This window comes from Dasypus novemcinctus, chromosome 26, assembly GCF_030445035.2.
Source record: "Dasypus novemcinctus isolate mDasNov1 chromosome 26, mDasNov1.1.hap2, whole genome shotgun sequence".
Lineage (NCBI taxonomy): Eukaryota > Metazoa > Chordata > Mammalia > Cingulata > Dasypodidae > Dasypus > Dasypus novemcinctus.
This window is the reverse complement of record NC_080698.1, coordinates 56,743,184-56,770,178: the sequence shown is the minus strand read 5'-3', so window position 1 is coordinate 56,770,178 and position 26,995 is coordinate 56,743,184.

The following is a 26,995-nucleotide window of genomic DNA, read 5'->3' as shown; positions in this document are numbered from 1 at the left end:
TATGGCTCATAGCAACCCCCTCTACCATGGAGCCATGGAGAAGAGGGTTATGAAGGGTGGCAGGGAGACTCCTGGCCCATTCTGAATTAACTCAGGATGGAGTATTTGAACCATTGTAGGAGAGCTGAAGGCGACTGGGGCTTTTGTCTGGGCTCTCACAGAGAACTGGGTATAAGTCAAGGGTGTGTTCCTGGGGACAAATGCTCTTCCCACCCCTGGGGTGGTAGGGGTGATTCTGGGCAGATCTGCTTGTTTGAGGCAGTTCCCCGAAGGGTCCAGCTGTCTGCCCAGCCTGGATTGGAAGTCCTTTTACTTAAAGGCTTGCCCGCCATCCATCCCCCTTGCCCCCAGCACGGGCTCCCCCTCTGACAGGCACCTCATTAGCAGAATCTCTGTAAATAACGCCGATGAGTTAGAGTTACAACACGGTAGCTCATTAAAGGCACTTCGCTTGTCTCACTTTCCAATTAGTGTTTCTGTGGGTGCAGCCACCAGGGCTGTGTGGTGACAGGGTGTCCTTGGCATGTTGTAGGGCCTGGGCAGGTTGGATCACCCCAGGGGACTAAGTCTTGACAGCTCAAGGGGCAGAGCTGAGTGAGAAGGCAGCCCACTTCCCTGGTCTTCCTCTGCCAGCATCCCTAAAAGAATGAGGGGCATGTGTCATCAGCTCCCCCTCGCGGGAGGGCTCAGTTGCTTCAGTCATTCCAGAAATGGACCCAGACATGGGGCTCTGTTTGGGTTGGAAAATATTTCCTCCACCCTAACCCTTCTATGGCCCCCTTTCCCCTTGCTTTCTTGGCTCCAGATTTCCACTCCAGATTGCTCTATCAAAACTTACCTGTCCTGTGTCCCTTCTTCTCAGAGTGTCCCTCTTAATCTTCTTTCAGAGATGACATCAAACTTTTCTACAGCAGCTTCTGGAGACAATGTTCTTCTCTTTGGGTATCAAAATCATTTATAACACCAGTGGAAAGAATTTCAGGATAGAGAGGAGGAGAAGAAATTTCCAGAAGAGACTGTGGAATGAAGGCAGTGATGTTGCCTCCAGAACAAGCCTATCAAATTGCATTTTTATACACTTTTTTTTTTTTTTAACACATGAAGAAACAGGCTCAGAGTATTCTAGGATGACAGAAGAATGGGAAGTTCCAGTAATCAGCCTCCTCTACCAGAACAACTATTAAACAGGCAAGGACCATCTGAATCAACCATATAGAAATGCTGGCATCCAGGAGAACACTGCAGCATTCAAGGAAGAGCAGGAGGAAGAGGCTGGTAAATTACGGTCAATGCCAGTAAATTGCTTTCTTTGTGTGGTGGTTATTGCTGCCCAGCGCCCACTCTCCTGAGGCAGCACTGGGGTCTGGCTCCTGACATAGCTTGCTGGAGCTCCTCTCTTCTCCTGGACCTGGGCATCACAGCTTTTGATTGGCTACTTTGGCTCTGAGGGTGGCTTTGGTTCCAACTTGCCCAGGACAAAGGTAGCCAAGGAGATGTAAAGACGCTGTGCTTTCTCAGAGCCATGGAGGACAGTTGAAGGGCTGCACTTGCTGGGCAGGTCTAGCAGCCTTGAGAGGCCACGGAAGCAGCTCCTGGCACTCTCCCTGGCCCCTCCCTCAACAGCTCTCCAGGGCAGTTTGGAGCTGGTTGGTGCTCCCTTTCTGGTTCCCTGGCCTTGTTCAGGGTGGGAAAGACTGACTTGGGAAACTCTTCTCTGGTGTGACCCCCACCTCCCCAAATTTGCCCTCTAGGAGAAATCAACTTGAGACAATGAAAGCAGTGTAACAAACAACTGAGATGGATGGATTGGGGCAAAGGTTTACCTGCTTTAAGTACAGCAGAGGAAAACATGGGAGAGGGAGAAGGCATGTCTCCTGGAAACTAGAGAAGGAAATAAAACTCCTGTAGACAGGTCTCATAAGCCATTGGCAAGCAAAGCCCAGGACAAGAACAGGCCCACAAAATATAGGAAAAACCCTGCGCTTTGCACTCTTCTTGGGCTGACCTTCCTAATTAAGAGGCCTGGAGCTCAAGAATATTTCTGTCATATCACCAATTGGTTTCAAAATCAAGAAACAGACATCACAGGAATAAACCCCAGAGTAAACATTCAAAAATTTAAAAATTACAAGACAAAGAAAAAGGAAATGATGGCCCATTCAAAAGAATGAGAGAAAAATCCAAAAAACATCAGCAAAGATGAGAGTGTGGACATAACAGACAAATACTTAAAAAAATGCCCTTCAATATGCTCAAGAAGATGAAGGAAAACACAAAGAGAGAACTAACAAATCTTGGGAAAACAATGAATGAACACTATGAGAATCTCAATAAAGAGACAGAAAAATTTTAAAAGGAACCAAACAAAATGACTGGAGTTGAAGACCACAATAACTGAAATGAAAAATTCCCAGGAAAGCTTCAACAGCAGATTGGAGCTGGCAGAAGAAAGAATCAGTGAACTCAGAGACAAGACAACTGGAATGAGTCAGATAACAGAAAGCAAAAAATTTATAAAAAGTGAAAATAGTCTGAGACCTTTGGGACATTATCATGTATCAATATTCTCATTATGGAAGTTCCAGAAGGGGAAGAAAGGGAGAATGGGTCAGAAAGAATATTCAAATAAATATTGACAGAAAACTTCCCAAACTTAGCAAAAGATGTGAATATGCACATTCGAGAAGCCCAAAGAACACAAAATAAAATAAACTTGAAGAAAAATATGCCCTGTAACTTATTGGTCAAATTGTTGAATGCCAAGGACAAGGAGAGAGTTCTGAAAGCTGCGAGAGAAAACCAACATGTTATGTACAAGGGAGTCACAGTTAGATTGAGTGATGATTTCTCATTAGAAACCACCGAGATAAGAAGGCAGTGGGTTAAAATATTGAACAAAAGTAATTGCCAATCCAAGAATTTTATATCCAGGGAGACTTTCTTTCGAAAATGAGGCAGAGATTGACACATTTCCAGATAAGCAAAAGCTGAGGAAATTCATTACCCCTGGACCTGCCTTACAAGCAGTGATAAAAGGGATCCTTCAGACTGAAAGGAAAGGACACTAGACAGTGGTTCAAAGTGGCAAAAGAAAGAAAGACCTCTGGTAAAAGTAATGATTTGAGCAATTATAAATCCCAGGACTATTTTACTGTATATATTTTTTGTATATAACATAACTCCTTACTTCATACAGGTGCTAAAATGCAAATGCCTAAAAATAATAATAAATCCATGGCTTTTGGACATACAATGTACAAATATATACTTTTTAACAAGTATTAAAATGGGTGGATGTAGGGGTATAAGAGCAGTGTATGTGTATGTTACTGAAGTCAAATTTGTACCAAATCAGATATGATTGTTATGGATTTAGGATGCTAAATTTTAACCCCATGGTAATCACAAACAAAAATATGAAAAATATATTTAAAAAGAAATGAGAAGGAACTCATAGTATCATACAAAAAGCCTAATAAATATGGAAGTAGACAATAATGAAAGAATTGAGAATAAAAAAAGGGGTAAGACTTACAAACACAAAATAGTAAAATGGCAAAAGAAAGCCCTGCATTATCAGTAGGTACTTCAAGTGTAAGTGGGTTAAACCCCTCAGTTTAAAGGCAAAGATAGGCAGAATGGATGAAAAAAGCATGAGTCAAGTATATGCTGTTTACAAGAGACTCACCTTAAATTCAAAGACATAAGTAGGTTGAAAGTGACAGGATGAAAAAATAAACCATGCAATTTGTAATCTAAAGAGAGCTGGAGTAGCTATACTCGTATCAGATAAAATAGACTTTAAGTCAAATACAGTTATAGGGGACAAAGACAGTCATTATATACTGGTGCAGGTGTCAATTCAACAAGATGTAACAATTGTAAATATATATGTACCTAACTGTAAAGCCCCAAAATATAGGAAGCAAAAACTGACAAATTTGAAGGAAGAAATAGATGGTTTTACATTAATAGTAAGAGATTTTAATACATCACTTTCAATAATGGATAGAATAACTAGACAGAGGATCATTAAGGAAATACAAGACCTGAATGATACTTTAAACTAACTAGACCTAGCAGACATATATAGAACACTTCACCCAACAAAACAGTATATATTATTATTGCATGCACCTGGATCATTCTCTAGGATAAACTATATCTTGGGTCACAAAACAATCTCATTAAATTAAAAAATATTGGAATAATAAAATGTATCTCCTCTGACCACAATGGAATGAACCTAGAAATCAATAACAGAGGGAAAAATGGAAGACTTATAAATACGTGGAAATTGAACAATACATTCTTAAACAGTCAATGGGTTAAAGAGGAAATCAAAAGAGAAATCAGGAAATTTCTTGAGGTGAATGAAAACAAAAATACAACATCCCAAAATTTATGGAATACAGTGCTGAGAGGGAAATCTATACTTTTAAATGCTTACATTAAAAAAGAGGAAAGATTTCAATCAGAGATCTTACCTCACAACTGGTAGAATCAGAAATAAAGGAGCAAGCTAAACCCAAAGTGAGCAGAAGGAATGAAATAACAAAGATAAATGAAATAGAAAATTTAAAAATAGAATCAACAAAACAGAAATTTGGTTCTTTGAAAAGATTAATAAAATTGACAAAACTTTAGCTAGACTGAGGAAGAGAAAAAGAGAGGACAGAAATGACTAACATCAGAAATGAAAAATAGGAGATATTACTACCAACCCTACTGAAATAAAAAGAACGATAAGAGGGGATTGGATGTGGCTCAAGCAGTTGAGCACCCGCCTCCCATATGGGAGGTCCTGGTTTCATTTCCCAGTGCCTCCTGAACAAACAAAAACAGACAACAAGCAAAACAAATGAAAAAACCAGCTCAGGGAAGCTGATGTGGCTCAGTGGTTGAGTGCCAGCTTCCCACATCTGAGGTCCCAGGGGCAATTTCCAGCACTCAGTACCAAAATAAAAAAAAGGACTAAAAAAGGTTACTGTGAACAACTGTAGGCCAACAATTCAGATAATCTAGATGAAATGGACAAATGTCTAGAAACATTCAGTACACTGATTCAAGAAGTAATAGAAGATCTCAACAAACCAATAACTAAAAAAGAGATGGAATCAGTAATCAAAAACCTTCCAAAAAAGAAAAGCCCAGGACCAGATGGCTTCAAATGGTGAATTTTACCAAACTTTCCAAGAAGAATTAACACAAATCCTGCTAAAACTTTTTCAAGAAATGGAAGAGGAGGGAAGACTCCCTAATTCATTCAACAAGGCCAACCTCACCTTCATACCAAAGCCAGATAAAGAGACTACAAGAGATAAAATTACAAACCAATATCTCTCATGAATATAGATGCAAAAATCCCCAACAAAATTCTAGCAAACTGCACCCAGCAGCACATGAAAAGCACATACACCGTAACCCAGGGGATCTATCCCTGGTATGCACGAGTGGCTCACTGTGAGAAAATCAATTACTGTGATACACCACATTAGTATAACGAAGGGTCGAAGCCCTGAATGATCATCACTAATGATGTAGAAAAGCCATTTGACAAAATCCAGTACCCCTTTTTCATAAAAACACTTAGAAAACTAGGAATAGAAGGAACCTTTCTCACATGATAAAGACCATCTATGAAAAACCCACAGCTGACAGCTAACATCATACTTAACGGTGTAAGACTGAAAGCTTCCCCCTAAGAGCAATAACAAGACGAGGATGCCACTGTCTCCATGCTATTCAACATGGTACTGCAAGTGCTAGCCAGAGCAACTAAGCAAGAAAAAAACTTCAAATTGTAAAGGGAAATGTAAAACTTCCCCTCTTTGCAAATGACATGACTATATATACAGAAAATTCTGAAAAATATTACAACAAAGCTTGTAGAGCTAATAAATGAATTCAGCAAACTGGTGGGGTATAAGACAAACACCCCAAAATCAGTAGTGTTTCTGTAAACTAGTAATGAACGATTGGAAGAAGAAATAAATGGAAAAAATCCATTTACATTAGCAACTAAAACAATCAAATATCCAATAATAAATCTGACAAGGATGTAAAGCACTTGTACACAGAAAACTACAAACTGTTGCTAAAAGAAATCAAAGAAGACTTAAATAAATGGAAGGATGGTCTGTGTTCATGAATTGGGAGACTAAACATTTTTTAAGATGTCATTTTTACCCAAAGTGATTGACAGATGGAAATCCAATAAAACGTCCAACAGCTTTCTTTGTAGACATGGAAAAGCCAATCATCAAATTTGTGTAGTAGGGTAGGGAGGAGCCCTGACTAGCCAAAGTCATCTTGAAAGAGAAGACCAGAGTTGGAAGATTCACACTTTCCAATCTTAAAACTTATTACAAAGCCACAGTGATCAAAGTAATATGGTGCTAGCACAAGGGAAGACATATAGACAAATGGAATCAAACTGAGAGCTCAGAAATGAGACTTCACATTTATGGTCAACTGATTTTTGATGGGAGCAGAAGGACCACTCAATTGGAAAAGAATTGTCTTTTCAGCACATGGTGCTGGGAAACCTAGATCTCTATTTGCAAAAGAATGAAGGTGGACCCCTACCTTGCTCCATATATAAAAATAAACTCAAAATGGATCAAAGATCTAAATATAAGAGGCACTACTATACAACTCCTAGAAGAAAACATAGAAAAGCATCTTCAGGATCTTCTTTAGGCAAATGGTTTCTGAGACTCTACACCCAAAGCACAAGCAACAAAAGAAAAATATAGATTAAATGGGACCTCATCAAAATTAAAAACTTTTGTGCCTCAAAGGACTTTATCATGAAAGTAAAATGACAACTTACACAATGGGAGAAAATATTTGGAAACCATCTAGCCAATTAGAGTTTACTATCCAGAACATATGAAGAAATCCTTCAATTCAACAACAAAAAGACAGACAACCCAATTAAAAATGTGCAAACAGCTTGAATAGACATTTCTCCAAAGAAGATATACAAATGGCCAAAAAGCACATGAAAAGCTGTTTGACATCATTTGCCATTAGAGAAGTGCAAATTAAAACCACTGTGACGTCCCTTAGAATTGCTACTATTTAAAAAATGGAAAATTACCAGTGTTAGAGAGGGTATGGAGACATGGGGACACTTGTTCATTGTTGTTGGGAATGTAAATGGTGCAACTGTTGTGCAAGCCGGTATGGCATCTCTTCAGAAAGCTAGGTATAGAATTACCACATGACCTGGCAATCCCACTTCAAGGTATATACCCCAAAGAATTGAAAGGAGGGACTCAAACACATGTATTTATAGTGGCATTATTCACAGCTGTCACAAGATTGAAGCAATCCAAGTGTCCATCAATAGATGAATGGATCAACAAAATGTGGTTTATATATGCAATGGAATATTGCTCAGCATTAGAAAGGACTGAAGTTTTGACACATGTGATAAGATGGTTGAACCTTGAGGACATCACGTTAAGTGAAACAAGCCAGAAATAAAAGGACAAATATTGTGTGATCTCATGATATGAAATAATTAGAATAAGCAAACGCATAGAGTCAGAATCAAGACTATAGATTACCAGGGTATGGGGTAGGGCTAGGGAATTGTAGAGTTTCTTTTGGAATGATGGCATATTTGGTATTGGGTATTGGTGAAGATAGAAGAACGCTGTGAACATAATTAACAGCATGGAAAGGTAGAACTGAATATGGTTAAAAGAGGAAATGTTGGGTTGTATATATGTCTACATATGTGGTTCTAGAAAAAAATTAAAAAGAACATCCATGGAACTGCACGACACAAACTATGAATCCTAAGTTAAACCATGGTGTATAGTTAATAGAATTATAGAAATGTGCCTTCATGCATTGTAGCAAATGTTCCACACCAACGAAGGTGTAAACAGGAGGGTGGTATAAGGGAATCCTGTATTTTAGGCATGATTGCCCTGTAAACCCACAACTTCTCTAGACTAAAGAAAACAGAAGAAGAAACAGGGGCAGACGGGTTTGGTCACCTCCCCAGATCACAGAGCTGGTAGGCGGCAACCCATGGGCCAGAGCCAAAGTCACTCCATGACTTGTGTCGTGGTGCTGGGATCTGGTGGCCTGTGCGCTGCTTTCCTGTGCAGCAGGTTGATGGAGCGACGTGACCGTCCGCTGTCCCCGCTGACCCCCCCGCAGGGCAGCACAGTTCACCTCGGTGCCGTCTTTTTCCCAAAGAGGTTTCTCTCTGCCTTATCGCATTTTCTTCTATTTTCACTTTGGGGGATGCATTTTCTGTTTTACTTTGGGAAGGAGGCTGCTCCTAATTTCTCTCCCTCTCTCTGAATTGATAGCTTAGCTGGGCAAGGCAAAAAATGAAATTTACATGTGCTTCCATGGCAACCACAGCTGGCTGGACCAACTTCCCCTGCTCTTGGGGGCATGGTCTTCTGAGAAGAGCCAGGTAACCAAACCTTGGCTCCCCGAGGAGGTGACAAAGATTTTAAAACAGAACTAGAGGGAAGCGGACTTGGCCCAGTGGTTAGGGCGTCTGCCTACCACATGGGAGGTCCGCGGTTCAAGCCCCGGGCCTCCTTGACCCGTGTGGAGCTGGCCCATGCGCAGTGCTGATGAGTGCAAGGAGTGCCGTGCCACACAGGGGTGTCCCCCGTGTAGGGGAGCCCCACAGGCAAGGAGTGTGCCCCGTAAGGAGAGCCGCCCAGCACAAAAGAAAGTTCAGCCTGCCCAGGAATGGTGCTGCACACACGGAGAGCTGACACAGCAAGATAACGCAACAAAAAGAGACACAGATTCCCATGCCGCTGATAAGGATAGAAGCGGTCACAGAAGAACACTGGGAATAGACACAGAGCAGACAACTGGGGGAGTTGGGGGAAGGGGAGAGAAATAAATAAATAAATAAATCTTTAAAAAACAAAAAACAAAAAAACAGAACTAGAGATGGCCAGAGTCTCCTTAACCAACAGTTTCTCTGGCTGTGAGTTATGCCTGTGAGGGGAGAGGAGCCTTTTCTCCAATGTATCAGAGGAACAAACGTCTTGTACCAGCCCCTGCATCATCCCGGTTAACATTTTTTAAGCACTAACTATGTGCCAGGCTTTGTGCTAAGTGCTAAAGCATTATCTCCTTTAATTTTTACTTCAACCCTATGTGGTCGGTGCTTTCGTTACCTCATTTTACAAAGGAGCAAATAGAGCTCTGAGAATATTCTAACTTTGCTCAGTGTCACATATCTAGTTGGTGGGAGTCAGAGCCACTGAATAGAGCCGAGCTTTTCTGGGTGTCTGAACTTGTAATCTTAAGCATTCTGCAACGGGGTGGTGGCATTCAGAGCTCACACTGCGGATTTAGAGGGGAATCCCTCACTCGCTCCTGCCCCATGGTGCACAGAGAGCCTGTAGCATGGTGGCTGGGAGCACAGGTCTGCAGCCAGACAGCCTGAGCTCCTTTGCACGGTTCCTTCGCGCCTCCATTTCTTCAGCTCTGAAACAGGGAAAAGACAGAGTGTCTAGCTCCTAGGGTGGTTGTAGGATTAAATGAGTTGAACTAAGGGAGCCCTTGTGGCATGCCTGGCCAGGGTAAATGCTCAATATTAGTATCTGTCATATTCGGGAGGTGTGGGTGGGAACCAGCCATAACCGCACAGTGTCATCAGAGTGTGCTGGGGAGATGGAGAGAAGCGCAGGGACTGTGGGAGCCCAAGGGAGGCAGCAACTGAGTCAGGGAGGCTTCCTGGAGGAGGCATCGTCTGTGGGAACCCCCTCCTCCCGAGGGAAAGCGCGAATTCCCTGCATGGGGAAGGGGAAAGGAGGGGCAAAGAGCAGGGGGTGATTTGAGGCAGAGAGATTGGCAGGGAGGAGGGAGGGAGCATGGCACATTTGGACAAAGACTAGCGAGGGGTGGGGCTGAGACTCGGGGTGCCTTAAGGGGAGTGTTTAAGGGGCATTCATTATTTCTGTTTACTGAGTGTCAGTTTCCCGACCCAGCTTTCCTTTCTTCTCCTATTCTCTGAGTGTTTCTGGAGGGGCTGAGTCCAGCCCCTGGGTTGCTTTATGGTCACCTGACTCAGTCCTAGCTAATGGGAGACCTGTGTCTCCGAGTGTGGTGACTGGTTGGGAGGTGGGCACATGATTCGAGAAGAGCCAATCACAGTCGTGCATGTCAGACCTGAGACTTTTGCTAGGGCTAGGCGGTGGGGCAGGCGCTGGTGGGATGGGGAGCTGGCTAAACTGGTGGGATGCAAGCCTGAAGCTGCTGAGGGCTGGGAGTCCAGCACAAAGGAGAGCAGAGCTTACAAATGGCAAGAGTTAGACCCCTGGCAATGTTCCTGGGTCCAGCCACGCCTGAAGTCCCAAGGTTTTTCTGGCACCTGAGTCAAAAGGCCACCTGCCTTTTATTTAAGCCCACATGAGTGGGGATTCTGACTTTTCTGTTGTCAAGAGACCTCTTCAGTATATGAGGAGTGGCCAGCAATGGGGCTGAGAGGTGGACAGGTGCCGGGTCACACAGTTTTAGATGCCTTCTGAGGTTATGGGGAATCCTTGGTGGATTATAAACAGAGTGTAGATATGATCTGATATGGGCTTTTGAAGGATCCTTCTGGCAATAGCATATCAAAGTGACTTAAGGTGGGGGGCCAGTTAGGAGGCTGGTGGGATAGAATGAGTGAGAGAAGAGGAGTCTGACCCAAGGCAAGGTGTATTAATTTCCTATTGCTGCTGTAACAAAACACCAGAAACCCAGTGTATTGGTCAGCCAAAGGGGTGCTGATGCAAAATACCAGGAATTGACTGGTTTTTATAAAGGGTATTTATTTGGGATAGGAGCTTACAGATACCGGGCCATAAAGCCTAAGGTCCTTCCCTCATCAAAGTCTATTTTCACATGTTGGAGCAAGATGGATGCTGATGTCTGTGAGCATTCAGGCTTCCTGGGTTCCTCCCTTCCAGGGTCTTGCTTCTCTCTGGGTTCAAGGCTCCTTTCTTTCTTTCCAGGGCTTGCTTCTTCCTGGGCTCAGGGTTCCTCTCTTCCTGGGGCTGGCTTCTCTTTCCTCTGTGAGCTTACTTCCCAGGGTACCAGCTCAAGTCTTCAGCATCAAACTCCAACATCAAAACTCCAACATCAAATAACCCCCAACTCAGTCCTTTGTCATGTCTTTTATCTGTGATTCCCCATCCACAAGGGGCGGGGACTCAACACACTAATGATGTGGCCCAATCAAAGCCCTAATCATAACTCAATCATGCCCAGTAATAGACCATATTACAAACATAATCCAATATCTATTTTTGGAATTCATAACTATATCAAACTGCTACACCCAGTGACTTAAAATAATATGTATTTATTGTTTTACAGTTCTGGAGGTCAGAAATCTGAAATGGGTTTCACTGACCTAAATCCAGGTGTTGTTTCTTTGTGACGGCTCTCAGGGAGAGGTAGTTTGAATTATGTACCAAAGGAAAACAAAAACATGTTATTAGTCCTAATCCCATCCCTGTGGGTGTGATTCCACTGAAAATAGGAACTTTTAAAGATGTTGTTTTTTGTTAATGTGTGGCCAACTGAATGAGGATGGGTCTTAACCCAATATGGCTGAAGTTCTTATATGCAAAGGAAATTGGACATGGGAAAAGAAGTTCACATGGGGCAGCGAGAAGCCAACGGAACCTGGAAGAGAAAGGAGAGGACGTCACATCGGACAGGAAAGCCAAGGAACCTGAGGATTGCCAGCTAGCCAGAATGCTGCTGTCCCTGGGAGGAAGCCAGCCTTCCAGCCTTTGAAACAATACCTTTCCCTTGTTTAAGCCAAAACAATGTGTGGTATTTGGCACAGCAGCGAGGAAATTAAGACCATGGGTATGATGGTTTGAAGCTGTATGTACCCCAGAAAAGTATGTGATTAAAGTTAATCCATTCCTGTGGGTGTCAACCATTTGCCAGGAAGATCTTTTGATGAGTAGGATATTAAGATGTGACCCACCTCATTCAGGGTCTTAGTCCTCTTCCTGGAGTCCTTTATAAGAGAATGAAATCAGACCAAGAGAGAGGAAGCCACGGAAGCAAGAAGCTGGAAGCCACAAAACCTGCAAGAGAATGGAGAGACCAGCAGATGCTGCCACGTGCCTCGTCATGTGACAGGAGTCCAGGATCACAGGCAGCTGGTCTTTGGGAAAAGGTATCTTCTTGTTGATGCCTTGATTTGGACTTGTCAGCTAATAAATTCCCATCATAAAAACCAACACCTTTCATGGTATTTGCTCGAGAAGCTTAGCAAACTAGAACAAGGGGAGAATCCACTTCCTTGTCTTTTCCTGTTTCTAGGAACTGCCTGTACTCCTTGGTTATGGTACTTCATCCATCCTTAAAGTACATCCTTCCAACCTCTGCTTCAGTCTTCACATCTCTCTGACTCTGGCCTTCCCGTGTGCCTCTTATAAGGACCCTTGTGATTCCACTGAGCCCCCTAGATAATCCATGATAATCTCCCCATCTCAAGGTCCTCAACTTCATCACATTGCAAAGTCCCTTTTGCCATGTAAGAGCACCTACTGTGTGCTAGAGGCCCGTCATCACTGAAATTTCAGTGCAGCTGCCCAAAGGGGCTGTGGAGGATGGGGGATGGGGGAGGTTGATTTATGTACCCCAACACACACACATTCTTAATCTTAATGTGCCTCCCTGCAGGTGTGAATCCATCGTATGTAGGACCTTTTGGTGATTTTGGTTTTAGTTCAGGAGTGTCCCAAATGAAGCAGGGTGGACCTTAATGTGGATTACTGGAGGCCTTATAAACCGATCTTGGCAGTCACAGAAGCCAGGAAGGAGAGGACATCACCACGTGATGAAAGGCAGATGCAATCCAAGAACGCCAAGGATTGCGGACAGCCAGCTCCAGGATGCCAGCCTGGGGGGAGAAAGCAAGTCTTGCCAATATCTTGATTTTGGACTTTTCAGCCTCAGATTGTGAGCCAATAAATCCTCATTGTCTAAGGCAATGCTTTGTGTGGTATTTATCACAGCATCTCAGGCAAACCAAGATAGGAGTCTGAGGCTGTAGTTCTCCTGGGCTTGGGGCTGGGTAGGACATACTCCTCAAGGGTGCTTAAATGAGCTACCTCAGGTCTGGGAGGAGCAGCCTGCAGCCAAGTCCAGCCTTGAGAGTCTTGATTCTGTCCAGGGAGTCGGGTGATGGCCAAGGTTGTGGATGGGAATCTTTCTTGGGTTCAGGTTTTCCCAGCAACTTCTGAGACACTACCAAACAAAGGACAACTTTCTCCCCGGGCATGCCCCTTGCCCTCGACTTCGTTTCTTCCTCTTTGATTCTGGCTCAGCTTCTGTGAAGAAAACGGTCCTTGTTTTTGTGTGTGGCAGATGTTGTGATGGCCCGCCCATATTACTCCATCCACCTGACGCCTTTGCAAAAGCCTGACTTCCAACCACTGCCATGTACCTGAGGCCTTCCCAGGCATGGGAACCTGCTCTACCTGTGTGCACGGCCAGCTGGAAGAGCTGGGGAATTAGCGCTCCCCAGGAGTAGCCCTCACCAGTGGTGGAGAGATACCCCAGCTCCCCAACCCATCTTGGGTCCACTCTGAGCATGTGTGCTATAGTACTGGCTGTTGCTGAGATAATCCACAAAAAGTGTAGCTTACCTCCTTTTTCCTCCCAACACCTTTACGCAAGAGTTACTATTTTACTATCCCACGTTACAGGTAAAGGAACTGAGACATAGAGGCTCAGGTAACTTCCCAAGACCCCCAGAACTGGCAAGTGGCAGAGAAGAAATTCTACCCCAAGTGAATGTGTGAATGTGTTAGAAATATGTGCATTTTACAAAAGTAACACCCCATTGACCTTTATATTAACTTACCACGACATTTCATCCTGCTTAATAGTTTGCGAAGGTATGATTTTTAGGGCTGCATTAAGCAATTCATGGTCCTAGGTACCCCATAATTAAAATTTTGGTTTTCCTTCTCTCTCATTTCTTCTCCTTCTCCTTCCTCTTCTTTTTTCCCCCTATTTTAAACAACATGCCAGTTACCATCCTTGACGGTCTGTTTTGGGATATTTTATTTATTTTTTAAAATTTATTTCTCTCCCTCTTCCCCCAGCCTCCTGTCTGTTCTCTGTGTCCATTCGCTGTGTGTTCCTCTGTGTATGCTCTCATTCCTGTCAGCAGCACCAGGAATCTGTGTCTCTCTTTTTTTCTTTTTAATAAGAAAGTTAGAATTGAATTTCTTTTTCTTTTTTTTCTTTTCTTTTTATTTTTTTAACGTTACATTAAAAAAATATGAGGTCCCCATATACCCCCACATCCCCTACTCCCCCCCACTCCCCCCATCTGGCCTTAACAACATTCTCCTCCATCATCATGAGACACTCATTGCACTTGGTGAACACATCTCTGAGCACCACTGCACCTCATGGTCAGTGGTCCACACCATAGCCCACACACTCTCTTTGTTGAGTCAGCTTGTGTCAGCTCCCCGTGTGTGCGGCACATTCCTAGGCAGGCTGCACATTCTTTCGCGCTGGGTGGCTCTCTTTACGGGGCGCACTCCTTGCACGTGGGGCTCCCCTACGCGGGGACACCCCTGCGTGGCAGGGCACTCCTTGTGCGCATCAGCACTGTGCATGGGCCGGCTCCACACGGGTCAAGAAGGCCCGGGGTTTGAACTGCAGACCTCCCATGTGGTAGGCGGATGCTCTATCCATTGAGCCAAGTACGCTTCCCTGCTCTGGGATATTTTAAAGAAGTCCTTTTGACATGTCCCTCCTCCCCAACAGCACTCAGAAGGACCATGGATAGTGTGGCCACCACTTACCTTGTCCAGGACATGGTTCCATGAGGGCCACCTCGGGGCGAGGAGCCAGGGAGGGGCCCGCTGGTCATCCAGGTGCAGAGACCACTCTGTAATCCCTGGGGCTACAGAACTCCACTCCCTGCGAGCATCCTGCGAGCAGGGCCCTGACCGCCCGGGCCCCGAACTTGGAGCCGCTGGGACAGGCAGGTAAGTAGCGCGCAGGCGCGATGAGAGCCGCTCCGCCTGCAGGGGGCGCCACGGCTGCGCTCCCGCCCACCGATGCCCGGCGGAAGCGTCTTGGCGCTGCCTCGCTTGTACTTGCCACGGAAACGGAAAAATCTCATTTCTAAAAAAATGTGAAATCTCATTTTTAAAGGTTAGCAACTTGCTCCATTTTACTTTTAATTTTTGGAATAGATCAGACACACCGGGAAAGGCGACCCGGCCCTGACCGTCCTTAGTGCTTCCGGGTCTCCCACCTAGCGTCTCATGCATAAGCAAGAGACACAAATCCAGATTCTCACTCCTCTTCTCTTATTACACGCAAGGGGCTGGATTGGACGTCCTGTTCTGTCCTTTCTTTCACTTGGTAGCGCAGCCTGGAGGTCTTTCCTTGACAGGATGTGCAGAGCTTCCTTTTCCTTTTTTCCTTTTTCCTGATAGCTGCATGGTGTTCTATGGTTTGGATGTACTGTGCTTCATTTAACCCAGTGGTTCTTGTCCATGAGCAAGTTTGTCCTGGCGTTGTCTGGAAACATTTTCGACTGTCATGAAGTGTGTGTGTGTGTGTGTGTGTGTGTGTGTGTAACTGGCATCTGGTGGGTTGTTTGCTTCCAAACATCAGCATACCCCCTGCCCCCGACAAAGAACTATTCTCTTCAAAATGTGCTAAGTAGTGCTAAGGTTGAGAAACCCTTAGATCTAGCCCATCTAGGGTTGCCAGCTTCAGCAAATAAAAAATACAGGACATATTGCATGAGCATGTACTTGTACTGAAGAAGTATTCGTTGTTTATTTGAAATTCAAATTTAAATGGGCATCTTGTATTTTATCTGGCAACTCATAAACCCATCCCCATTGATGGAGACTTGGGTTGTTTCCAGTCTTCCACTACCACTAATGTGTAATAATGAATGACATTGCATATCTCATTTTGCCCACACGTAAGTATATCTTTAGGATAAATTTCTCAGAGTGAAATTACTAGAGCAAAAGGTATATACATTTATAACCCGCTAAATGGCCCTTCATTAGGATTAATTTACACTCCTACCAGCAAGGCAGAGAGGGCCTGTTTCCTCACAGCTTGGCCAACAGAGTGTATTATCAAACTTTGGGATTTTGCCATTTTGATTGCTGGAAAATGTGAATAAAAAACTTCCAAAACACTGTGCGCAAATTTGGGTGGAAAATGTAAATAAGAGAAAATGTGAAAACCCAGGCCCTGTTCAGCCCACGGCAAAGCGGCTCTCTGTGTCTACGCTATGGCTTGCTTGTTATTTCCAGTCTTCACTCTAACTGTGTGAAGTGGAATCTCCAACGCAGAGGTGAAATAAGCTTCCCACGGTCACAGAGGAACCGGGATTTGGTTGACTCCGAAGTCCAGGGTCTTCTAGCTGTCCTCACTTGGTGTTTATGCTCAGGTGGTCTGAGATGGATGTTGGCTGGTGTTGGAAATGGGCCAACATTAGCCACTTCTACCTCATCCCTGTCCCCTGATTTTCTGCCTGAAACACCTTCTCGTCTCTTTGTTAACCTCTTCTTTGGCTGGGGTCACCTGTCAAACACACGGGAGTGTCAGCAGCAACTCTGGCCAGAGAAGGAGGGTGGAGGGCCTTGTTGAAGGCTGGATGGTCAGATGTGACTCGGCTAATTGGTTAAATAGATTCTTCTACATGTACAGCCTTGAGCTTTCTGCTTCGATAAGGCATAATATTAATTTTAATTAAATCTCTGAAGGCTTGGCCAAATATTTCCATCTCTTGAACATGTCCCTTAATCACACAGTTTATATTCCCCTGAGGCCCCTGGACAAGCTGCGCTCCCAGGAAATTTCCCCTCTGCTTCCTGGCCCCAAGTGTAGTGGAAATGAATGGGGTGGGGTGGGGGAGAAGGAGATGGCTTGGAGCAGGCGATGGGGAGAGAAGCAAGCAGGAAGCTCACATGTACTGGAGACCCACTATGTGCCAGATACCGTGCTGGTGAGTTTCTGTATGTGTTCAATTTAATAACCCAAGATAAAAATTTTAGTCTCCACCTTAGAGTTGTGCAAAGCAGATCAGCCAAGCTGAAGTGGTTTGTTCAGGGTTACACAGCTGCGGAGACCGGGGGTCAGGAGGCCAGCTCAGGTCTGCCCGGCTTCTGAGCCCACTGAGCCCCTAAGCTTCTGCCTTCTGGTAGCAGCGCCTGGGTCTTCCTTCAGGAAACCACCCCTGCCCTGCTCTCAGTCCAGTAGTGAATGAGCTGATCATGGGGCCCCGGCCCTGACCGATCAGAGCGTCCCAGCCCTTGGCCCCAGGGATTAGATGAGCAATGGGCCTACTAACCAAGCGTGGCCACTGAGCGTGAATTCTGGGACTTTTGTTGGACCAGTTGGGAAAGAAGCACTTTCTCCTTGGTTGTTAGGATAATCTGAGTCTGGCACTGTCACAGGCCACCATGTGGAGAGCATTGCTTGGAGAGTGAAGCCAGCACTGAGGAAGACAGAGCCAAAGAATGGAGGAATGGGCGGGAAAAAGAGAGGAAATGAAACGCTTAGGGTTGTATCATTGGAGCCCCGGATTCAGCTGTGTCTGAAGGTGGACTGCCCTTGAACTTTTTTTTTGGATTTAAACTTTTTATTTTATTTATTTATTTATTTTAAACATTTCCTTTTTTTTTTTTTTTGCCCTTGAACTTTTAGGTTATTTAAACCAGTAAATTCCCCTCCCTCTCTCCCTCCTTCCCCTTCTTCCTCTGCTTCCTCTTCTTTTTCATAAGCCATTCTGACACGCTTAAAAACATTTTTTAGGTGGGACTTTCTGGTTTCAACTCATCAGCTGCAGCTAACAAGATGTGGAACCCAGTTGAAAAGACTCCCAGGCTCTGACCAGCTCAGCCCCAGCATCCTGCCTCCTGGTCCCTGGCTCTGACCAGTTTCCCTAACGGGACCCAGAGTCCAGGCCCTCCTCTCCTCTGAGTGGTGCTTCTCACCTGCAGGGGCGCTGGTAGGCACCTCTGGCCTCCAATTTACTTGTCCCTTTAGCTCTTGTCCTGAGCCCTGGGTCCCCCCTGTGAGGCTGGGAGTTACCATATTCTGGAGCTGTTGGAAGAGCTGGAACTCTGGCATTGAGTCTAGGCCAAAGGCAGGAATTACCCAAGGATGAGTGAGGGTTCCAGCTGCTCAGACAACTCAACGGTGAGACTACCTTTAACACGCATACACACAAGCACATGCGCCCTATATATCCATTTGTGCACGCCTGTAGGAGGGTACTGAGGATGTGTTCAGATAAAGGTTGGTGGAGATTGCTTTCGATGGTGGGACTTTTGCTTGCAGAATGTCTTTCTGAATTACTTGAATTTACTAAAATGAGCATGCATTATTTGTGCAAATAGGAAAAGATACATTCATCATTTTATTGCTTAAAAATTAATTGCAAAAGAGTTGCAAATTTGAAGAATGGCTCTCTCCCTGCATTCAAGTGTATGTAAAAAACTACATCGAGCACAATTTTTTGTGATAGTAGAAAATCCCAGTGAATGACTACCTGGAAGCATTTGCCAAGACAGTCACGTGCCTGTCTATCTAACACTTCTCTTCAGCATAAGAATAAAATTAATCGCAAAAGTAATACTTGTTAAATAATGTAAAAAATGAAAAGTCAAATCAAATATAAGCAACACTCTCACCCAGAGGGAACCGGAGAGCTCATTTTTTCTCATAGCCTTTCCAAGATGGGATACAATCAATTCTTAAACTTTTTGCCAATCTAATGGGCAAAACCCGGAATTAGATTTTTTGTTTTAATTGGTAGTTTCATGATTAGGGAGATTGAGTTTCTTTTCATATGTTTATCGGCTGTTTGCTTTCCTCTGTAAGTGAATTTCCTGTTTATATTCGTTGCCATTGTTTCTGCCGGGCTGTTTGTCTTTTGCTTATTACTGTTAGGAGCTGTTTATCTCTTTGGGATATTAATCCTTTTCCTGTTGTGAGCATTGTGAATATTTTCTCCCAACCCATCATTGTGTTGGACATCTGTTTATGGTGTCTTTCCCCATATAGGAGCTCATACTTATGTAGTTAAAAGTCCAAAGCACGGCTTTGGCTTTGCTTAGAAAGGCCTTTCCTGCTCCAACTTTAGACAATTTGTTCCACACTTTTTCCTGGTGCTTTGTTGAGAATTATAATTCATCTGAAATTTATTGTTGTGTGTGCTGGGAAGTAGGAGGCCAGTTTTAGTGTGCTCGAGATTCCTGTATATCCATTAAACTATTTCTGAATTTTCTCTTCTGTTTCACTGCGCTTATTTTTATTATTAATTCTGAGTTGTTTTTATGCCTTCCACCTGAACTTCAGGAATCGGCTTGCCAAGTTTCTCAGAAAAATTCTGTTTGGTTTTCGATGGCTATTATGTTGAAATAATTATTAGTTACTGTATTTACTTATTGGACACCAGGAGCAAAGCCTTGAGTTAATTATTTCTCCCCATTTCATGTCACGTGATGCCCTTTTCTTGTTTTACTCGATTTGATTGTCTCCTTTCCCCCTGATCCCCACCCCTCTGTAGCCACCTACTCTAATACGTGCGGTCAGCGTCTTTGGATAGTTATGAACGCTTATAAAATATTTAATATTATTTTAGGTCAAATTACTATAGATTTTTTTGTTAACCGTCATTATACTTTAAAAAATATATCTGCGTAGCTGCGTGCCTGTCAAATCCACGGCTTCCAGCAGCTGCGTAGCATTTCACAGGCAGCACCTCTTGCACTTTTCTTCAGCTGGAACACTGTTGGATGCATGACAGGGGAATCTTCCTCGGCATTTCTGCCAGTGGGAATGGGCTTACTACGTCATTTCACTCTCACCAAACACCACGGGATTGCTCTTCAGTGTGGGGCACCCGTTTTCCTCCCACTCAAAGCACAAGTCTCCCTGATTCCTGGAACTTTTGTCAAAGTGGGGTATTTTCTGACTTCCTAATTTTTGTGTTTTTTTTCCTCACTTTAATCCATATTTTATTCCTCCATCCTGAGGACCCAGGGTTTGCGATGTCCACTCCACCCCTCAATCGAGAGGGCGCTTAGATCCCACGTGACTGATAGATGGGATTCTCCAACTTGCAGCTGTAGACTCCCACTTCCTTGGTGTGGTGGTTGCAGTATGATGGGGTGATTGTTTTCATGTGCATTTTCTAATTACAAATCAAGTTAAGTACCTCTCAGTGTACCGAAGGACCATTTGGGCTTGCCTGCTCTGAGTCACCTAACCCCTTAGCTTTCGGTGGTTGGGCTGATTATTTTGCTGTTAATTGGCCAGAGTCCCTTGCATCTTCTTGGGTTGTGGATATTGCAAATGTCTTCTCCAGTTTGTCACCTGACCATGTCTTGACTATGTGTCCTCAGGGAACCTTTTGATAGAGTGGACTCCATCTATGGTTTGTACTTTTTTTTGTCTTGTTCAAGAAGTCTTCCCCCACCCTTAAGTCACAAATATATTCCCTTACATTGTTTTCCTATTACCTTACTAGCTTTACCTTTCATATTTAGTTTCACCTTAGTAAATTGATCAGTAATATTTAGAATATGAGGTATCTACTAGTAGATGGTTAAAGGTTTAGTATATGGTGAATGGTAGGTATGTGATTTGATTTTCCACATGCAAAGAGCCCAGTTCCCTACTAGTTTTTCTACTATTAGGTTGAACAAAAAAGTGTGGACAGGCATACTTGACTGGTTTCTTCTGACCTTCAGAGAATATATCTTGAGCATCTGTCTATAAAGGAGGAAGGTGCTGTGAGTTTGGGCTGCAGCCTTTAAGAGAAGGAAATTTCCTTCTATTGCTACTTTTCTTGGAGTTCTTCTCATACATCAGTAGACATTGGACATCAATAATAGCCATTTGGACTTAGATGGGCTCTCCCTTCATCAGACTTTCATGCCAATGTGCTGGAGGTGCAGTTAATGTTGGGGTTTAAGATATATTTAGGGGATTTGAATCTCTGGACTGACAATGTGATAGCCAGATCCTGAGCCTCAACAGACTCCAGCACCTACAATCTGATTTATTGGACTTACCACACTCAGCTAAGATGGAGTTGAAGAAGGACAACCACCACACCATGGAGCCTAGAGTGATTACAACTGAAAATGGGAAGATTGCATCCAGCATCCAGGTGGAATCTGACCCTCCTCTTGACATAGAGGTGCAATGGACACAACCAATCCAATGTCCACATAGAAGAGGTGGCATTGGAATGGGAAAAGTGGACATAGTGGACGAAGGGTATGGGGAAAGGCAGGAAGAGATGAGAGGTGGAGGCATCTTTGGGACATGGAGCTGCCCTGGATGGTACTTCAGAGGCAATCACCGGACATTGTAAATCCTCACAGGGCCCACTGGATGGAATGGAGGAGAGTATGGGCTATGATGTGAACCAATGTATATGAGGTGCAGAGGTGCCCAAAGATGTACTTACCAAATCCAATGGATGTGTCATGATGATGGGAACGAGTGTTGTTGGGGGGGGAGAGGGGGGGTGGGGGGATGGGGTTGAATGGGACCTCACATATATATTTTTAATGTAATATTATTACAAAGTCAATAAAAAATAAAAAAATTAAAAAAAAAATAATAGCCATTTGGTGTCTCTGGAGATAAACACGTGACTTTGCCTTTAGCCTATTAATTGGTACATTCCATTGACAGATATTCTCATATTAAACCATCCTTTAATTTCTCGGATAAATCCCATTAGGTCTCTTCCTTTTTAAAACGTGAACTGTTTATTGAACTGTAACTTGCAGATGGAAAAGAGATGAAATAATAAGTGAACACATCTGTGTAAACAGCATCTAGGTCAAGTCAGAAAATGACCAGCTGCTCAGCGGCCCCTTATGCTCCTCCAAGCCGTATCCCCCCAGTGTAACCAACCCCTTGATTTCTAAGACCATTAATGAGTTTTGCCACTTTTAAATTTTGTATAAATGGAATCATGTAATGTATTACGTTTTAAAATATACTTGTTTTAGTTTGCCACAGGGCTGCCGATGCCAAGTACTAGAAATGGGTTGGCTTTTCAAATGGGAATTTATCGGGGGTGAAAGCTGACCCTTGTGAGGCTGTGAACTGTCCAGATCAGGTGCCCTCAGCGATGCTCTCTCACCGCAGTCAGCTCCTGGTGCCCCTGGGGTCCCGCCACGTGGTGGTCAGGCATCCGGCAGGGCTCGGTGCTCGGCCCTGAGCTGCTCCGTGGGCGCAGCCCCCACCGGCCTCTTTCAGTGCCTCCTTGCTCTGCTGATCCCAGACTCTGGGACGTCTCTCAACTGCTCGGGGCGTCTCGACTGGAACTCAGCTGTAAGTGAAGCCGGAGTCTTCTCTCTCCCTCTCCTTTCTGCTTTCTCTCACATGGCAGCTTCCTTTCCTCTGTGCATCTCTGTTTATATAAAGCTCCAGTAAGAGGGCAGAGACCCATCCTGTGTCACATCTCACAGACGCAGTCCGATTAAAAGGGCCCCACCCACAGGTATGGATTAGTTCAAGAGCACAATTTTTTTATTTTGGGGATTCATAAAAGAACTCTAAACCGTCACAGCCCTGTTGGGTTTGGTGAGCCAATATTTAATTAGAATCTTTGCATCTATGCTGGAAATGGATCTATTAGTGATCTCCTTTTCTTATTCTCTCCTTATTCAGTTTTGGAATGAATATTATTCTATCTTTATAAGATGACTAGGGCAGTTCTCTCTCTCTTTTTTAGTTTCAGAAGAAACAATCGAACTTAAAAGTTTGGTGGAACTCCCTGAAAATGATTTCGGCCTGAAGTTTATGGTGAAGTGAGGATTTGCTTACTGTTTTAACTTCTTTAATGGTTATTGATCTATTCTAAATTTTTGATTTCTTCTTACTCCAATTTTGGCATTTTACACTTTGCTAGAAATTTATCCATTTTGTCCAGGTTTTCAAAATTGTAGATATACAATTGCTCATAATATTACTTTACTTTGAAAATCTTATATGTCTGTAGTTATTTTCTTTTCTCTGTTTTGCATTTTGTTTATTTGAAATTTTCTCCTTATTTCTAATATGTGGGACTTTTTGAAAGCTATCCCATTGTTATTGATTTTATGTTATTACAGTAGGGCTAGAGAATTGAGTTTATTTGACATCAATTTCTTTTTTAATTCAGGAAGGCTTCATTTGTGCTCTAATACTTGGCTGATTTTGTGAATGTTCTATGTGTGTTCAAAAGGAACTTTTAAAAAAATTTATTTGTTGTGTGGAAAGTTCCATATGTATACATATATCTTTGCTCACGTTTGTTGTCTATTAGTTTTTGTGAGAGAAGTATTAGAATCTTTAGCCACGATTTTTGAGCTAGCTCTATTTCTCCATAGTTCTTTCATTTGTTATTTTAGTATATCTTGAAGCTGTATTTTTAGGTGAACATATGTTCGTTATTAATATTATATATTCTCAACTCATTGTTTTTGCCAAAATAATATGTTCCTTTTTGTCCCAAGTGTTGTTTTTGCCTTGAATTGTGTTTTATCCCTCTTCTTATATTAAAGTTATTATGCTGACTTTATTTCTTATTTGCATGTTGTTGTTTTTTTCCTATTCCTTTTACTTCCACCCTTTAAGTTTGTTTCTTGTAGGCTACCCATATTACTGGATTATTATTATTTTTAATCTCTCTTAAGAGTTCCTGTCTTGTATTTGGTGCATTTATGCCATTTATTCCTAGCTTAATCTGTGATCAATTCCCCCCAAATTCTTTCATGTTTTCTACTTCTCTATTTTCTTTTTATTTATTTTTTAAAAATTTTGCTGTATTTCAATGGATTGATGAACTTTTCTACTGTTGATTTGGAAATTGAACATTTCATTTGCATCTTCATATGTACTGCTAACACTTTCAGATGTGTACTTACAAGTCTTTTCCTCCAGTACACCTTATCAGTCAAAGTTGCTTGTGCTTTCAAAGGAATATGAAAGAACCTTGAAGGGAAAAGGGCAGTATCCTGGGAGTCTAAGGACCACGGCAGAGAAGCAAAGATGGCGCTAGCCTTTCCTTCTCCACTTGTCCAAACCTGGCGTGCGGGTCTCCTCACACCAAAAGGTGGCGTCTAAATCCCTCTCCCTTTGAGTCTGGGTTGGCTTGAGTTATTGATGTCATCTCCATCGATAGAATATGGCAGAGGGAGTGTTCTGGGCTCTGTCCTAGGAAACTTGGAGTTTCCTCTGGGGTCTTTTGGAACGCCAGCTCTTAGGACGTTCCCTCTCGGGTCTTATCCATCACGCAGTGAGAAGCCAAGCCACATGGAGGGGCCACGTATTGGAGCTACAACCAACTTCCCCAACTGACCTCCCAACCAAGAGCCAGCCTTAGCCGCCAGCGTGTAAGGGAGTCACTTCCGATACCCAGCCAATCCTCCGTGGCCCCAGCTGCCTTCTGTGTACAACTAACTACGTAGAGACCCCAAGTGAGAACCGCCCAGAGCTCAGTCAACCCGCAGAAACACTAGAGCCAACAGTAAATTCTTATTTCAGGTTGCTAAGTTCTGGGGTGGTTCGTTACACAGCAGGAGATGACCCGAACAAGCACTATTAAAATTTGACAATGTAAGCAGCCCTAACATATGCTCCCTTCTTTTATCATTACCTTGTTCTCAGGTGCAAAGGGGATGGTGGTGGTGGTGGGGAGAGATGCTCAGGGACGGGCCCCTCCTTTTGTTATCTGCCACACTGTAAGTAATGAAAGGACTGAGAACTGCTTCAAGGTTGCTTTGCCTGGGCTGGTGCCACTGATTTTTCCTGACTTCTAGAGATGACGGAGTTGACAACAGTCCCCCTGGAGTATGGCAGGGAGAGAAAAGAGCATGGTTAGAAAGCATTGCCCTGACCTAATCCATCCCCACAGTGCCTGGTTCTTTTCCACTCTGGGCTGCCATCCTCCCCCTCCCCTGCACACACACACACGCACGCACGCACACACACACACACGCCAGAACTCAACCACCTTCTGTCTCATAGTCTAATGCTAGTGTCTCAGATCAGTCAACCTCCCTCTTTTTCCTGAGGCATCTCCCTCCAGTGTTGGGTTTTGGGCCAGGAGCCAACAGTCTGTGCTTGCTATCTTGTTTGCACTGAATTTATAGAGTCCTTAGGGGGAGTGTTGATACCTTGTGTCCAAGAATTTAATACGTTTGTCTACCTAGCTAAGGTTTTCCTCTCTATAGAGTTTGATCATTTCTTTCATATGGATCTATTTTCTAGTGTTTGTTGCCTTTGGGAATGGAATACTTTTTTTTTTTCCTTCAAAATATTTTCTAATTGGTCATGGCTATTCATTTGGATTTATGTTGTATCTGGTCAACTTACTGAACTCTCTTATTTGCATAGTATTTTTTGGTGTGCAATTGTCTCATTTATAAACAATGATAGTTTCAAAAAAATCTTTGCAGAGTGTCTTCTTTTTTTCTTGCTGTAGGGTCTTGGTTGTCCCCTGACATGTCACAAAGGTCAGCTCAGATTCAAAGGAAGAGGAATTAGACTCTACCTCTTTACATTGCCTTCCTTGGAATACCTACATTAGCTCAACAGTGGTGGTGAAAGTGGACACCAGCCCCTAATGGGAATGCCTCTAAAATTTCACTCAAGTGTAGGTTTGCTAAAAGTTTCTAGTAGACCATTTTTATGAAATTAAGGAATTTTCTTTCTCTACTTAGCTTACTAATAGTTTTACAAGTTAGATATGAATGTCAAATTTTTTCAAATCCTTCTTTGGAGACATCCATGTAAATGATTATATGGATTTACTTTTTAAAATCTGTTAATATAGTGGCTCACATTACATACAAAACACCAAGCCATCCTCCAACTCCTGAATTATCTTCCATTCCATTATGATCTATTAATCTTTTGATTATGTTGATGGATGCAATGTGTTAGTGTTTTATTTAGGGTTTTGGATTTTTAAAATTAGATTTATTTTTAATTTCTCTCCCATTCCCTTCCCCTCCTTCCCCTCCCCCCCCCGACCCCCCATTGCCTGCTCTCCTTGTCCATTTGCTGTGTGTTCTTCTGTGTCTGCTTGCATACTTGTCAGCAGCACCGGGAATCTGTGCCTCTTTTTCTTGCAACATCTTGCTGCATCAGCTATCCGTGTGTGCGGCGCCACTTCTGGACAGGCTGCGCTTTTCACGTGGGGCAGCTCTCCTTGAGGGGTGCATTCCTTGAGCGTGGAGCTCCCCTACATGGGGGACATCCCTGCATGGCACAGCTCTCCTTGCACACATCAGCACTGTGCATGGGCCAGCTCACCACACGGGTCAGGAGGTCCTGGGTTTGAACCCTGGGCCTCCCGTATGGTAGGCGGATGCTCTACCAGTTGAGCCAAATCTGCTTCCCTTGGAATATTTTTAAGGTGTGATATTGGTTTACTGATTTCTATTTTTAAAATATCCTTGCCTAATTCTTGCAGAAAGAGGTGGAAAGTTTTCCATATTCTTCAGTGCTCTCAGACCTATACAATTGGAAATTTAAAATACTTTTATAAAAAACTCTAGTTAAAAAGTAAATCAAAACTAAAACTAAGAATTACTTTAATCTGAACAAAAATGAAAGCATGACATCAAAATCGATGAACCACTACCAAATCAAAGCATATATCTGTTTGAAAACAAAGATGCATTTATTTGGAAACACAGAAAGTAACTAAGAGTTAGCTGAAAGTGCTCCAGCACAAACGGTAATGTAGAAATATGTATCTTTTAACTCTAGGCATGAATATGTAAATATATACAAAAAATTTAAAAATAGGACTGAAAAATACACTCCTAACTGTTAACAGGGGTTAACAGAGAGTGAGAAAAATTCCAAGGGAAACTTTTCTGTTTAGCTCTATACACTTCTGTACTGAATGAATCTTTTACAGGGAGAATATACTTTTATATTACCTGTGCTTTTAAAAACTAAG